Source organism: Lygodium microphyllum, chromosome 6 (assembly GCF_053477565.2).
Source record: "Lygodium microphyllum isolate KBCC chromosome 6, Lygodium_microphyllum_v1.1.10, whole genome shotgun sequence".
NCBI classification, from domain to species: domain Eukaryota; kingdom Viridiplantae; phylum Streptophyta; class Polypodiopsida; order Schizaeales; family Lygodiaceae; genus Lygodium; species Lygodium microphyllum.
The window spans coordinates 172,135,825-172,150,868 of NC_141140.1; positions in this window are offsets into that span (position 1 = coordinate 172,135,825).

The window sequence follows — 15,044 nt, forward strand, 5'->3', positions numbered from 1 at the left end:
AGCCCAATAGGAGTTCTCATGGTGGTTATGCCCCTGCTTTCCAAAGTCAGCTAAAACTGATCATACCCTGAATACAAATCACCTAAAGAATAGATGGCACGTCCAGCAAATGCTTCTGCAAACTCATCCACAACTGGACCTATACCAACATTCCTGATAGTAACTCTGTTCACTGGCTGCATGTCCTAAATAAATCAGAGAGTACCATTCTTCTTTGGAATTGTAAACCACCTGCTTGAGTATGGTGCAGATGAAGGCTCAAGAATTCCCGTCCTGATTTTCTCATTCAATAAATCAATCAGCTTTGGCAGGTGTGTTTTAGACACTGGAATAGGTCAGAGATTCCATGGAATATGAGGAATAGTAAAAATGACCATATGAGCAACAATATCAGGATTCACACATCCAATCTCATGCGGGAAAAAAGCAAATCCCCTTCCATGTCGCTCAAGCATCTCCTGAAAGCATTGCTTCTCTATAGGTAGCAAGAAATCACCATTCCAATTTTCAATTTAGCAAGAGTCTGCTAAAAATTTATGACCAATATGCTCCGGATTCCTCAAAATTGGCTGTTTAGCAGCCCTTTCTATTTGCTGATCACTGTCAGGTGGAAGCGGTACAGCAACCGGCTTCACCTTCTTATCCACAGTTTTGTATTTTGTGTCAACCCTGGCTTCATTATGCTCTTCTACATTACTCAAATCTTGCTGTAAATCAGCAATTCTGCACTCCAATGGCTGAATATTCTCAGCCCTCTACTCTATGGACTGCATAGGAACAGCCCTAAACTCTGGATGCTGAAATATTTCAGCAGTAAACTCTGTTGGCTGAAAGTTTTCAGCCCTCTATGTCTCTGAAAGCTGATCATAACCAGCTGGAAACTCTGTTTGCTGAATTTCTTCAGCACTCAACACTCTTTGCTGAGTTACCTCAGCCTCTGACTCAATCTGTGACACAAAATCGGCAATTTCATGAAACATGTCCAGGGACTGCACTAATACATTACTGTGACAACTCTGCATATCAGTTTTCAGCATATCTTCCATCTCTTCCATCGTATCTGCACAAATCATACTATCATACATCCCATCTATGTCCTCATCATCCTCCAAAATTCCTGCATTTTTCAAATTTTTCTCATTCCTGCATATATACTGCCTGGCAGCTCTAGGCAACCTAAAAATCTTCTAATAGCTCATCGAATTGTTTGCTGAAATCCCAACAAAACTGGAGGAGAAAACACCGCTGCCAGGAGGCCAGAACTCCAATCTCCTCTGCTTTGTACCACCATCGTCTCGCGAAACGATGGTACCTAATGAAAACCCGAATCCCTCACAGTGGGCAAAGGTGCATCTCTGAGAGTATCCCTATTTCTAACATGGTTCACACACAGTCATAAACTGAACTGCTCTCATACCATCTTTACTGCGAATTCGTGCATAAGCAGATCCATCATCCATGACCTTTGTTTCCATGCGCATCTCTGTGATGAATGGCTGTCCAAGAATTATAGGATAAGAGTATGAATCCTGCACAAAGAAATGGAAATCCTCTTCTACATCACCAATACAAACCCTGGCACTGGGACAAGCAGCATACAAATCACCTATAGTATTATTGGCGGCTCTCATACGCCACCCATGATCTACATCCATAGGCCATCTGTTACTCTCATAAACTCCACGAACTATGAGATTAATCTTTGAACCATGATCCACCAATGCAACATAAGGCACCTGTTTCTCTCCAATCTTTACCATCGTCTCTGTAGTTTCCCTAGCCCAATGGCTCTGCGAAAAGTGACTATGCAGTATCAAGATAGGCTCATCAATTTCAGCATAATGCATAGGCTGAACCCTCTTCTCTACCTGCGGAAAAACAGAAGCATTCTCAACCATAACCTCATCCTCATCCTCATCCAACTCCCCAATCAAAACTCCCTGTGTATCAGTGGTAGACAATGCATGTCTTTTCCTCTTCAGGACCTCCTGAAACTGATCCTGAAACTCTCTTTTTGAGATGCCCAAAACCTCAGAAATAGTAAAAGTCACCTCACTGCCAAGTATCTTGTCATTAAAGATTTTCTTCATGTCTGTAGATGTCTCAATATCGGACATCAATCTAAACCCTGGCTGCTTTCTCTCTCTAGGCTCTTGGCTCTTTTCTCTCTTTTGAGCATCTTCCATTTGTCGATCTGGCCCTGGTCTTGAAGACGGTCCTGCAGTAGGTGGAGTAACAAACTCACCCCCTCTAGTCTTCTTAGCTGCACTTGGATTTTCTTCATTCCTCTTATGCTTCTCCTCAACAAGTGCATCTGCTCCCTGAGACTTAGCCAAATAAGCATAAATAGAGTACCTGTCAACAGGCGAATCCCAACCTGTCTTTGATCTGATGCTAGAGCCTGCACTAGTCAAAACCGTTTGCTGAATTTTTCCCTTGTTTGCAGTATCCATAGCATAAGTCCATAGCGCTGACTGAGTCTCTGATGCCTTCTCAATCTGGACTCCATATGCAGAAGCATCACCTCTAGCTGTCACATAAGAAGTACGCGCAGCCATATCATCCACTAACTTCTTCATTCCACCTTTACCAAAGTTGGTAGCAAGTGGAGCATCTGTTTCAGTCAACCAAATCTTACCATCTTGCCCCCAATATACCAAATTCTTCCTCCTTGCATCCTGAAAAGATTCACAATCCCTGCAATGCTGTTGGTCCGTACTATCGCACCAAATACATCTCCGATCTCTCCTAGGTGCACTAGGAGCACTAGAAGAAGTAGTAGGCGAAGTCGAAGCAAACTGCTCTTTCAACTTTCCCACCAACTCCGCTTTGACTGACTCTAGTGTCAAATATATTATGCCTTTGATTATGTCATCAAGAGAGGTAGGCACCGATGGAGCGGATGGTTTTGGAGCAGAAGGTGTAGGCATCGGTCGTGGAACAGGAGGAATAGGTGGAGTGGAAACAATAGGCACTGACATAGGCCAAGAAACTGGCTGAGGAGGAGAAGAAATAACAGGGATAGAAGCAAGCATAGGAGCTGATGATGGTGTAGGTGTCATGGAACCATTTTGTAGGCGAGTCTTCCATATCCTCCTCTTGGTCAAAGTCGAGACTGCATCCTGAGCATCCTGCCAGTCCGTTTTAAGACCCATAGGCTTCGTGCGATCCTCAAGAAGCTCACCCAAATCTTCCTGAAAAGCAAGATCTGCAGCTTGCAAGAAAAGCTCAACTTTTTCAACATCCAATGCTCTTTGTTCAATGGCATCAAGCTGACTATACCTCTCTTCAAATTCTCGAATCAAATTTGAAGCAGCTAGACCTTTGTTTGGCATGTAGACCCACTCTCAGAATGACCGCTGAGTAGCCATACCAAAGTCGTCAAGGAAATATTCTTCTTTCAGGGCCTTCTTAAAATCTTGCCAATGTGTATTTTGAATAAAAAGATCAGTCACTTTTGCCCTCAAAGCGGGTGTGACAAGACGAAGGAAGTACTTACTCATAAGTCTAGCTGGAACTCCGAAAAACCCCATCTTGATCTCATATGTCTTTAAATATACTGAAACATTACATCCATCAAATAGCTTCTTCTCATTCTCAACTGCTTCAATCGCTTTAGTCACGCTGTTTGCATTCTCCTGCTCCGAATAGAGTTGCCTTTGCTGAGACAACTACTGTTGATGCAATTGTTGCTCCTGCTGCATATACAATTGTGTCTGCTGATTTTGGAGCTGCATATACATGGACATATTCTGCAAAATCTGCTTTAGATCCTCTGTTGAAGTATCTCCCATCCTAAAATTTATGCGACGCGTTCACGTCAGGTTCACCAAAAGATGTCGAAGGGTTTGTGAAAGCAAAGTTGCGTCTTTAGAAGACCTTGATAAATTTCTAGATAGAAGATCAGCAAAGATGCGAAGATGAAAGAATCTTTGTGCAAAGCTGTTGTCACTATGTTAACAGTGACCAGTTGAGCTAGCAGCCCTTTTCCAGTCTGTAAGAGACACAAAGCAAAACATACATAAGCTGCTCCATGGGACCAGTTAGTTTACAGCCTAGAGTGTTGGAAATAGTACACGGTCGACAGGCACAAAGCCTTTTATACTGTAGATAGAGTATTGACTGACATAATAGGACTACAATCGTCACGTTCATATCATCCAATTCAGCTCTGAATGCTTTGTAACCTCTCCATGCACCTGTACTTCAACCATTGCATAACACAGCCACTACAAGAAGCAGTTATATCACTGAAAGATTGTCAAAAATTGTTTGGCCAGATGTTGCAACTGTATTGTATACTTTTGGACACCACATGAAGAACCTGTTGCCTAATACCTATACTTCTTAAAATTAAAGTATATGTTGGAGAGGGCTTGTTGACATGCTAACCAATTATCAGTGACCAGACCAAAGCCGAGCTCGGAATTGGGCCTCCAGTTCAAACAGGTATAACATCAGCCTTTGCATTATCCTCGCATCTAAAAATATTCCCATCCATCGTCGCTGGTAGAAGACATCTTTCCCACTGACAACTAGTAGAGACAGGCTCCGTAGGAGGTATAATCATGACAATATTCTCATTCCTCTAATCCATGCCCATAACAGTAACTATATTCCCTTCTCTGATGTACCCTTTCTTCAGCCTCATCACACGATCGTCGCTAGACAAATTACGGGTTGATAGCCAGCGTAGAAAATTAGAAGGGAGCTTTCCATTTTTGGTGGTCTTCCAAATCAATTTCCTCCTCTACATATAGTGTAACAGTTGCACCATAACCCGCTTTTACTAAGGCCCGCCAGCCTGACTGGAAATCTGATATGTAAAAATCAACTGCTTGGCGCTCTGAATAGCGCAATCCCCAAGTGAAAAAGTGATGCTTTGGCCCTGCTATATGTCACCGGAATTCCCAAAAAAAACAGAAGCGACAGTCGCTGTGGCTGAATGATTCCCCCCCCCCTCGTCGACTGAGAAAAACATTCCCTCTATCTCCGTTGAATTCGCGTCGTTCCCCGTCCTCCACAGTCGATGCTTCTTTTTTTTTTCCATCGTTTTCGATCCTTTCTTTTGCTTTCCTTTAGGCTCCTCTTTTTTTAGAAAAGCAGCCCAGCCACTCCCAATTGAGGTTTCCCAGGTTTGCTACCAAATGTGTATACCAGAATTACAAATATGACCAGCACCACATGAACAATAACCGAATGTATATAGCTCGCAAGAAAAGTAGCTTTCAAGCCTCTAGTAAGAGTGTACACGACCACTCCAAGGGAAATAAGAAAACTAGCAGCGTAAATGTCAACTCCACTCAAAGCATTTACAACAGCAGAAACCCCCAGAAGCAGCCTAGCGGTCACAATTATGTTAGTGGCAAAGCAAAACACCAGAAAAACAATGTGCGACGAAAAACCCCACCTCGCACACACAATCTCACAAACTGTGTGTGTTGATGGTGCCTTCCATTTGATTTCAATGGCAAGTACTCCAAAAAGGAGCACCTGAATTGTCGCCCCACTCGCATACCAAAAAGGGCCATTGACACCATACTCCCATGCAACATTAGAGCTTTGCAAAATAGTAGCTGCCCAAGTCCACTGTGATACAATGACACTTGCAATCAAGCCTGTCTTGATGCTCCTACCAGCTGTATTGAACCATTTTGAGGTGTGTTGAACATCAACCAAGCTCCCACATTTGGCATACATATCCACCAATGTACTTCGATTTGCATCTCTTGGAAATAGTTTAGTACTTCCTCACAAAGCCCATAATTGGCATATCTTGAAATAAGTGTAGCCCATGAGATTGCATCTCGAGTTACCAATCTATCAAAAACTCCCTGTTCTTCTACAAGCATGTCACATTTAGCATACATGTCAACCAGAGCATTGTTGATTAATTCCTCTTGCTCCAAACCCTCTTCACTATATTTTCCACATAGAATGAAAGAGCAAACATAACAACTAAGTATGTACAAAGTATCAAATCACACACACAACTTTTGGGTGGTTTTCACACCTCAAATGCGCAGCAATACGACATCGTTTCATCTGAACACTGACAGCAGTGTTGATCAAGTTTGTTGCGCCACTGTCCAAACTTAGCAAGGTATTGCTACACCCCGACCCACACCTATTTCATGTTTCCTTGTAGGATGTAGTGGTGAGCACCAGTGGCTCTCTCTCTCTCATCTTTGAATGGAAAATTTATTAGTGATAGCTTAAACTTTAAAGACAAAACATTAGTACTACATTCTTTTTGCTATGTGGCTATTAATAGGTTAAATGTTCGTGAGACATTGCAATTTAAAGATAGAGTTTGGCCATTACAGGAGCTTGGATTTTCAAAAGGAACAAATGCATAACAAAAGGTACCTAATTTCAATGATTATAAAAAAGAAAATCACAACCACTCTATTTATCTTTGAGAAATGGCACCTAAATTGAAAGATAAGAGACAATGAGATCTTCTTGCATGGGTTGAGATTGAAAATATAGCCAAGCATCCTTCTAAAAAGCTAAAAGAAAATACGGATAATGTTGAGGGCTAAACCTCAATTAATATGTTATCTTCAAATGAATCATTCGATAACATGCCACTTGGAAGAAAAGGATTAATTTGAAAGAAAAAAAAAAGTAGGAGTGTATGGTGCATGGCAATCTTGCAAAAAGCTTATCATTTCAGGAAACACAAAAAATGGTAAGTTTTACTTTGCAATCAAATATATAGTTCTAAATAATGAAAGTAATACCTCATCTTTTACTTCTCTTATTTTTTAAACACTCTTTTCAATGGAATATTTTCCTTTGAGCAAAACAACTTGCATAGCAAACTTATGACATGATGTGTGAATATGGGATTTTAAGTTGCTAATTTTAGCATTTATAGAATCCCCTTTGGAATATGCACAATGTGGATGAGGATATTTCAAACAAAATTTGCAATACATTTTTCAATGTCTCCAACCACTCCTTTCATTGCAGGAATTCCAGCATCTAAAGTGAACATGCACCCAACTCTACTTGATGATAAGACATGTGCTAAAATGATTTATTGCATGGCATCATATCTCATGAAAAGTACAATAGAAAAGTTTCAGCTAATCCATGGTTCGGTGTTTTAATTGATGAGTCCAATGATATCTCCTCACATGGACATATGGTTATTTATTTATCATAACTTGAGGGTGATTGTGTTTCTAAAACAAGATTTTATAGTATCATATGCGTGCATAATGGCATTGCAAGGTATTTGTTCGAGGCTATTATTAGTTAGCTAAAGAAATGTAGGCTAGATTTGTCTAGATTCATTGCTTTTGGGTTTGATGGATGTTCTACAATGAATATAGGAAAGGATAATTGTGTGCAAGTCTTATTGAAAAAACATGTTAATCCACTTTTAACTTCAATTCATTGTGTTGCCCATCATATGGCCCTTGCAACATCTAGTGTAGCAAAAGAGAAGCCTTATTGCAAAAAGCTAGAAAATCTTATTAATGCTATAGCTTCACATTTTAATGTTAGCATGAAGAGATTAGGTGATGCAAGAAGGCATTTTCCATGGTGGATTCCGTGAGACCACAGTGGATTCTATGAGTTTATTCCACGGTGGATTTCGTGAGGTTTTACGGTGGATTCCGTAAAACTATTTATTTACCGAGGCTCGTACACAAGGTGGATTCCTTGTGCGAGAAGTTGATGGGGACGCCTGTCCTTTTTGGGTGTCATGTTAATTTAATGTACACGTGGGTGACTCCATAGTGGGTGATTCTGCAAATTACATATTAAAATTAATGGACGTTTATGATTTTAGAGTATACTCGTATTAAATTAAGGTTAGGATAGTGTTCCAACCTATTTATTTATTTTGTAGCTGAACACTGCTAGGTATTCACTTTTGTCGGTTTAATTTTATTATTTTCTAACAATTGTGAATGCTTTAGTTGATGTGTAGAGCAGGCCGATGGTGGCATTGGGAAGCACTAGGGGATAACGTGTATTCAAATTACCTAGAAGAAATGATCATTTTATTTGGACGCGCGTCTTATCATTAAAGGCATGGCACAAATATTTATTTAGACGTGCTTATTTATTAAAGCGCTTGATAAATATTTATTATTTTGTATGCGCATGGGCGCACGGCTTAAATTTTTCATTATTGGACATTGTATTTGGGCACAGCTCGACTCTTGGGCCGCCCAACTACTTTATTCTTTATTTGGACAAAAGCAAACATAAAAGCTAAAGTATACTTATTATAAAATTGGGCTATTTTTTAGCTTTGAGATAAATAAATCTATAAATACATGCCTTGTGAAGCACTCACACAAGGCATGGGGGGATATTATACCCAATTTATATTTTTTCCTCATGTCGTGCAAGTCTATCTTATTTCTTTTTTAGCTTAAGTAGAGGTCTTTGTTCTTGAGGACCTTCTAGTGCTTGCTATGTATACATCTAGCATCCGATTTGCACATCAATGGTATCAGAGCGAAGCTGAGATCAAGAGCTTCCAATCACTTACCATCTTGCACGAAGGCAAAGCTCGTGGAATGAAATGGATCTTTAGTCAGTCTCGTGACGATCCGTCAATACGAGCGTGTTCCTAGCAGTGAAGAACCCTCTGCTGTGCCGTTGGATCGCGAAGGACCACTCTTTGTTGAGGTAGGACCACTGGAGAAGCTTCTTCATCATCACATTTCTTTTTCTTAGAGTTGAGAAGAGACATAAGTCAATTCAAGTTTATAAAGCTTAATAAGATTTATAATAAAGCTTAAGTCCCTAAATCTTATCATGAGCGGCGGTAGCATGTACTTGCAGGTGCCAAATCTGCCGTGAACGTCCTCTTATCTTGGATGATTTCAAAAAAAAATGTTAAGTTTTTTTTATAAAGCCTAAGGCTTTGAAAGCTTACTAAAGCTTAAAGATTCTATCTTCAAATTTCCCTCTAGCAAGCATTCACACCGAGTTCTTATCCAAATCAACCTCGAACTAGTTTTACAACTCTCTGCAAGCCCTTGTTCGTACTTGCACTCTGACAAAGACAGTTTCCAACAAGAAAACTGATACACATTTGGGCCATACAAAAGAGTTTCAGTAATGTGTACAATGCTCATCTAAATGAAGGCAAAGCATACTTGAATCCATATGACTGATACATAAAATAAATACAAGATTGCGTAATGAAAGCAACGGTCCAATCCACTTGGAAGAAGGATTTCATCAATTTCCATATGCACAAAAAGAAGAAACTTCGCAAAAAAAAAAGCCAAAAAAAAAAGAGAAGCGAGCCTTGTAAACCCAACTTTGAGCTACACTCATCCCATTAACAAGATTTCGAGTGTGTGAGATTGTTTGAAATTTTGTAGGATGACCGATAAAAATATGGAAGATTTTATGCCCGAAGGTGATTTACCGGAACCAACGATGGAGCAAAAATTGGACCTAATTATGATGCAGCTTCGAGAGAAACAAAGAGCACGTCAAACTTTGCAAGCTCAACTGGCCACTCTTCAACGAACAAGATGGACTGCAACCCGAAGATGTTATACGACGTACAATTGATGCGATACTTGAAGCATAATCTATCAGGAAAGAAGCCAAGATAAGTAACATAAATTTCAAATTTCGTACTTCTAATGGGTTACGTGACGGAAAGACTATTCTCCCTTTTATCTAGTCAGCTTGATAATTATTTCCATGAAAAATAGTATGTCGAAAAAGACAAATTGAAGTGTGTCATTAACCATTTACTGGATAATGCATCGCTATGGTGGACTGTTGTCTGCAAAAGTATTGATTGTCCTACTACTTGGCAGGCTTTTCAAAAGAAACTTTTGTAGAATTTTCTTCCACCTCAATTCCTTGAAAAATCAATGAAACAGTGGGATCTCCTGCAACAAAGAGATAGCGAGCCTATTTCACAATATACCGAGTATTTTTGGAATGCCTTATTGCAACTTGGAATGCTCAAAGATGAACTTGAGGCAATCCACAAGCGCAAGTTTATGTCTAGTCTACTTGGTCACTTTTATGCAGATGTGAACATGTTCAAGCCAACGACCCTCGAGGATGTGATTTCTTTGGCCCATGATGCTGAAGACAAAATTCGAGGACGAGAGAAGCGACCACAACAATTTCCAACTAATGGTAACTTCGATACAAAGTAATTCAATTCTACCTTTCGAAGATTCAATCAAAATCGCTTTGTTCCATCTTCTTTTCGTAAATCTTGGACACGACCCCTTGCTTTACCATCAAACAAAAATCCAAATCCTAAGCCATCTTTCAAGCCAAATCCCAACATACCTAAACTCCCAGCCATTACCAATAATGTTTCGAAAGCCAAATCCATAGTCTGCTACAAGTGCCATCAACTTGGATATCTGGCAGTGAATTGCCAATCTAAAAAGTCATTTGTTCACATCAACTACTTGGGAGCGATTGAAGATGAAGACCACGAAAAAAATGCCCAATTTCACGAAAGAGGATGACGATATGGGTACTACTTGAGATACTTTACTAAGTATGCCAAATCCTCATTCTTTATTAAAGATGAAATATCTTGTGCATGGTAAAGAAAAGAATATTTTACATGATTTTATTTCTGAAAAATTGGTCAAAGAATTGAATTTACATACTGTTTCAACTCATTATCACTTCAAGGCTGCATTCTTTGGGTACTAGATACAATGGATTACAATAAGTTCATGGCTTAGAAATTAAAATTGGTGATTATGTTAAGCATAGAAATTTCTTAGTTGAGCCTTTGCAATCTAGTGACATTATTTTAGGCATCATAAATATAATCCCGATATAGATTATTCCACGGATTCAATAACGATTCATTCTAATGGGAAATAAATCACATTACATGGTATGCATACCTTAGATACTTTTTGATTACATAGTCACACCCAAGCTAAACATGCATTAAGAAAAGGTAGAAAATCCTACTTAATATGGGTGAATGAAATTGAAGCTAAGGAAAATCAGATGCATCCTAGGCACACACAATTTCTTTCACAATTTAAATATTATTTTGCTGCCCTACACGTCCTGAAGATCATAAAATAGACTTAATTCTAGGTTCTCAACCACCATGTAAAGCACCTTATCGACATAATCAGATTGAACAAAAAGAAATTCAAACCCAAGTTGAAGAATTGTTAAATCGAGGACTCATTAGGCCCAGTAATTCTCCTTTGGGTGCACCTGTCCTATTAGTTTTTAAAAAAATAACACCTATAGGATGTGCATTGATTATCGTGCCTTAAACAAGATTACTGTCAAGAATAGATATCTGATCCCTAGGGTAGATGACCTCATGGATAAACTCTAAGGGGCAATGATATTTAGCAAGATATACCTTAAATCTGGATACCATCAAGTATGATTGGACACATCTAATATTTTCAAACCTACATTTAGAATACAATTTGGACATTATGAATTCCTTGTTATGCCTTTTGGTCTAACTAATGCACCAGCCACATTCAACTGTATGATGAATCACATATTTTTGAAGCATCGGCATTGTGTCATTGTTTTCTTTGATGACATATTGGTTTTCAGTAAGAATGAGAATGAGCATTATGAGCATTTATCCTTGGTTTTCAAATTATTGAAAGAGAATCAATTATATGCTAAGCCTAAAAAGAGGGAATTCTTCCAAACCCACGTTGAATGCTTAGGATATATTGTTTCATCTAATAGTGTTAAAGTTGATCCTAAAAAGATAGAAGCAATTTTGAATTGGTTGATACCTAAAAATGTGCATGAACTATGTTCTTTCTTAGGTATTGCCAGCTTTTACAGAAAATTTGTGAGAAATTTTTCATTGTTTGCATTTCCTTTTACAAAATGACTAAAGAAAGGTATTGTGTATCATTGGTCTGATAATCAGTAAGTCTTTTGATTTATTAAAACATGCCTTAACACATGTCCCTGTATTGCAATTACGTGACTTTAATAGACCATTCTTCCTAGTAGTCACTGATGCTAGTGGATCTGGAATAGGAGCTATCCTTATGCAATATTCACATCCCATAGCCTACTCTAGCTGCAAACTTAAACCATTTGAACTCAAGTATTGCAGCTATGATAAGGATTGCTAGTTGTAGTATAAGCTTTACGTCAATGGAAACATTATTTAATGGGATCTGAATTCATGATCAAAACTGACCAACAAAGTATCAAACATCTCCTTAGTCAGCCACAAATTTCTAACCGTCATATTAAATGGGATGCTTTTATTCAAAGTTTTCATCCACTTATCCAATATCAACCTGGAAAAGAGAATGTTGTTGCCGATGCCTTAAGTAGAAGATCAAGTATCCATAATATCTCTATTATATCTTTTGACTCCCTTATCCCTATGAAACATACTTATGATCAAGACCCGAGTTTTTAAGCTAATTGGAATAAATTAGTTGCAAATAACTAGATTCCAATAGAGTCATTGTCTTATTATGATGGATTTATGTTTTATGAGAAAAGCTTGTGTGTAACTGTTCCATTTCGATCATTTGTGTTGCATGAAATTCATTTTCCCCCATATCAAGGCCATAGAGGTATTATTTCTACTTTTTGTACATTCGTTAAAGATTTTTACTCACCACAAATGGAATCTGATGTTTCTAACTTTGTATTTGAGTGTTTAATTTTTCAAAGAATTAAGCGACACCATGGTAAGCAGTATGGTTTATTAATGTTTTTACCAATTCTAGAAAGACCATGGGAACATATTTCCATGGATTTTATAGCTGGTTTGCCTAACACCTAAGCCAACCATGATATGATTTGGACTATTGTAGATCGATTTAGCAAACAAGTGTATTTCATTCCATGCAAAAAAACATTAACTACATCTCAAGCTGCTCAATTGTTTTTGAAAACTGTTTTTACTAACCATGGTTTGTCAAAAGTTATTATTTCTAACCGTGATTCTAGACTCTGCAATAATTTTTGGACTACTTGATTTGCTAATTTAGGTACAAAGATTGATTTCTCATCAGTATTTCATCTTGAAACAAATGGGCAAACAGAAGCTACTAACAATACAATTTTAGATCTTTTGTATGCATAGACAATATTTTCAAAACCACAAACATGGAATACGCACTTGCATTTACTTTAGTTTGCATAAAATAGCACACCACATACAACTACATAGAAAGCACATTTTGAAATCATTTATGAAAATAGATTGCCTACACCTATTACATCATGGTCAAACAAAGTTAAAGCTGAGTTGATGATATTGCCAATATGCATGCTAGAATTTTTGCTGAAGTCAAAGACATGATTGCGAAAGCGAAGCAATCATACACTAAACAAGCTAACAAGAAAAGAAAAGCTACGAGTTTCAAAGTTGATGATTATGTTTAGTTACACATTGAAAAGAGAAGATTACAAAGTGTCAAGAAACACCCTGTTGTTAACTTAGCCCCTAGACTTTATGGACCTTTCAAAATCATCCATAAAATCAATGACAATGCATTTAAATTAGAATTATCCCAGCACAGGCAAATCCACAATACATAAAATCATTCCACAGTGGATTAGAGAATCTATCTACTGCGGCTGGCACCGAAAACTCCTTGTGCAAGGATGCTACTATGTAGTCATTGCTCCCCTCCGGTATGTTCTTCCAATGATCCAGGACGTTGTGCCAAAAAACTTGTTGGTACAACTCTCTCATGCGAGCCATCACCCTCCTCCCCTCATCATTCATGATGATGGCTCCTGACCTACTATCAACCAGGTATCCATAACCCCTAGGAGTCTGCCTAAGATGGGTCCTCTCCCATCTCCGTCCACGCTCATGGGCATATCCAGGAGACCCCTCTACATCCGGTGTACCGATGGGGGTAACCTCTCTCGGAGTGGCACTCAAAGGGGTGCTACCAAAGGGGGTGCCACGAAAAGGGATGCCACCTGCTGACGGTTGCGCAAAAGCCGGAGTAACTGGAGTAGACGTCCCCACAGGTGTGACAAATCCTGGAGGTGACGCAGCTCCAGCTGAACGACGAGACGGAGACACCACATTCGTGTCTCCACAGCAGCATCCCCCTGATCTCGATGCAGTCCCTCCCTCTGGCCCAAGTCGTGAGCGTCGAGATCGTTTGCTCGAAGCTAAAGCATCTGATCGCGCTGAAGCAGATCTAGCAGAGCGCCCTAACGAAGAACGAGACAGCTCTTGGTCTGCCATCTCTCTGAATCTCACGAGCTGGTTTGGAGACATGCGTGCCATCATGTTCTGAAACTCCTTATCGCTCATCCCTCGACTCATCCTTAAAATGTCACCTGCACAGATAAAAAATGGTGTTAGAATAATCAATTTAAACTATACAAAGCATAGTAATATAAATCATTTTTGAAAAATCCCTCTTAAAATGCATATCTTCTGTACCTTTATGGAAAATCTAAATAACAAATTGAGTAATACAATTCTCCAAGAATGAAGTATCCTATGGTTCCATGTTAATCTCCTGACACAACTCTGCATACACTAGAAGGTCGATAGACATGTCAACACAAAAGAAAGAGTCTGCCTCGTTCTCAAAAAATTCTTGGACTCCTGTATTTCCATCATTGTTAGCCAATGCGGGCTCCAAGCTTGCGGTGCCCTCCACCCCTTGTAATATCGACCCCTCTATTTACATATTATCTTCATCTATGCTAAGAACATCGCTTTGATCATATACTCTCGCACTTCGAGGAGTTGAAGGTATAACATACCGCCATCGAGGTTGTCGGGGGTTTGGATAGAAGATTAGCTGTTCACAAACACGTACAAAGCAAGTTTAAACCATTGTGATATAAACCATGTCGTATTACAATTAGCAAGCAAATGACTCTATGCATCCGTTCACAATGGGCCAGCAACACAAAGGTGTCGCGCAAATCCATCCATTTTTTTTCGAAATCTATTTCGAGAAATCTAGATGGACCTCGTCGAACTGTTGCTCCAGCTCCTCCAAGTACCACTTTGAACCACTGCACATCGAATAGTATCATGGAGAAGCTACAGTAATCCACCGTAATAA